The sequence below is a fragment of the Anomalospiza imberbis genome, chromosome 7, assembly GCF_031753505.1.
Source record: "Anomalospiza imberbis isolate Cuckoo-Finch-1a 21T00152 chromosome 7, ASM3175350v1, whole genome shotgun sequence".
Taxonomy (NCBI): Eukaryota; Metazoa; Chordata; class Aves; order Passeriformes; family Viduidae; genus Anomalospiza; species Anomalospiza imberbis.
Genome location: NC_089687.1, coordinates 2804848 through 2806740, shown reverse-complemented (window position 1 = coordinate 2806740; position 1893 = coordinate 2804848). Strand labels below are relative to the sequence as shown.

Below are 1893 nucleotides of genomic sequence, written 5' to 3'. Positions count from 1 at the left end.
TGCAGTCCTAAACTCTTCAATCCAGTGTTGGGGAAGAAAATCATTTAGAGCAGATCTAGGAAGTTGGATGCTGCAGGCAGGACCTTCTCACTGCAAGCCAGAGGCAGCAGCACACAGCCTTAGAATCACTTAGGTTAGAATAAAGCTCTAAGATCATTGAACCCAACCATGATTTCCCCAGAATCTTTAAGGCTGGAAAACACCTCTAAAAATCACTGAGTTTAACCATGATTTGGAAGTGGTGACTGCTGCAGAAGCCAAGCAGAGCAGGAATTAGCAGGTATTTTGCTAACTTAAAATGCTTCCAGACCTCCAAACAATGTTTCTCCTGGGAAATATTAACAAGCAAAACTACAGATTAAGCCTATGGCCTCTAAACCAGTTTCCTTCAGGCTTTGGGAAGTGGTTGAGTCCCTCTGCAGGGCATCACTCCACATTTTCACTGTTTGAAGGCAGAAAGGCAGCTGGATAAATGCACACCATACTCAGCACCTGGAGAACTCCCAAAATCCCAGGTCTGGCTGTTGGGGGGCTCCTTTGGTAGCTCCTGGAACATTTTCTAAAATCTCTTCTCTAGCACTGACCTTTCTGGTTGAAAAAGTCCAGATTCCTCTGAGCTTTGTTTTGTTTGTTACTAATTCTGACGTGAGGATTCACAGGGTATTCCAAAAGGGGAGTGAAACGAAAGAGTTATTGCAGCCCTAAGAGACTTAAAGGATTATTTCCTTGTAAAATACAAATGACAGTTTTCCTGTAATGTTTCTTCTCCATAATGCACATGTTAATCCGTAATTTCCTTTGCCAGATGCAGTGTAATCCTCCTCCTGCAGATACCACAGCACAACTGCTGCTGAGAAAACAGCAGCAAGAAGAGTTCATCCATTCTGAGATAGTAAAAAACAGCTTCACCCACCAAATTTTTGGGTTCTCCTTGCAGCAAACACCCAGCCTGATACAGAAAGATGCAGGTCTGCTTTCAGAGCTCATTTCTCTTTAAAAAATAGCAAAATTGGTACCTGAGTTCAACCAAACTCCTTCTTTAAGATGTGGTAGGATTCATCCAAAATGCTGTTTTACAAGAAAACCTAAATCAATGTATGGAAATTTCCATGAATGAGTCACAACTCACTCATTAACCAGTTGTTTTTTTAGCACTTTTTAAGGATTCCTCATGCAAAGAGGAATTTTTTTAATCTTATGCAGGTTCAGTAAATTAGTTTAGAAACAAAATCTTTAAAGTCTTTAAGTAGAAAAGCAAATCCAACATGGAACAAATCTACCACACTCCATTAATAAGTAAATAAAGGATCTGGATGGATTTGTAGAAAGGAGAGAGAAAAGACTGCAAAAACACACAAAACTCTATTTTCAGTGTATTGTGGGTTGTTTTCTTAAGTTTCTGTAGATGATTTGGTATTATTTCCTCAAAATTATTTTTCCTCGTTGTTCTATGTTGAGTTCCCCCCCAGCTATGACAGAAGGAATAATTACCTTCCTCATTAGTTCTACCTACAGCATGAGTGCCAATTAATCTGGTTTTTGAGAGTATATTATGTTATAATAAAGTATATATAATAAAATATATAAATATAAGTATATTATATATTCTGAGAGCATATATATAATATTTTGGAAATATTGAGAGTGGAACCAGTTTGGGGGATTACAGAGCATGAACCCCTCGAGGAATTTTGAAGCTGGTCTGGGATCCCCCATCATCCTCACTGTGCAGGTGTCTCAGTGGTAGTCACCCATTTCAAAGGTACTGAGAGAGATTTAAATCCCACCTGCCTTTTCTAAACAGAGAGATCCAGGAGTGACATTTCAAATTCTGCTTTCTCCTGCTCCAGCTTCTTCCTCTCCCTCTACAAATTTGTGCATGAGTTGATCAGC

General features: G+C 39.2%; 1 long non-coding RNA gene across 1 annotated transcript; it reads right to left on the bottom strand.

The window, feature by feature from the left end:
• Positions 1-484: 484 nt before the first annotated feature.
• Positions 485-1531, bottom strand: LOC137477577 (uncharacterized). The gene is made up of 2 exons (XR_011001057.1): positions 1017-1531; positions 485-847 (listed from the first exon to the last, which is right to left on the bottom strand). It is a non-coding gene; the product is annotated as an uncharacterized lncRNA (long non-coding RNA).
• Between the last annotated feature and the right edge of the window lie 362 nt (positions 1532-1893).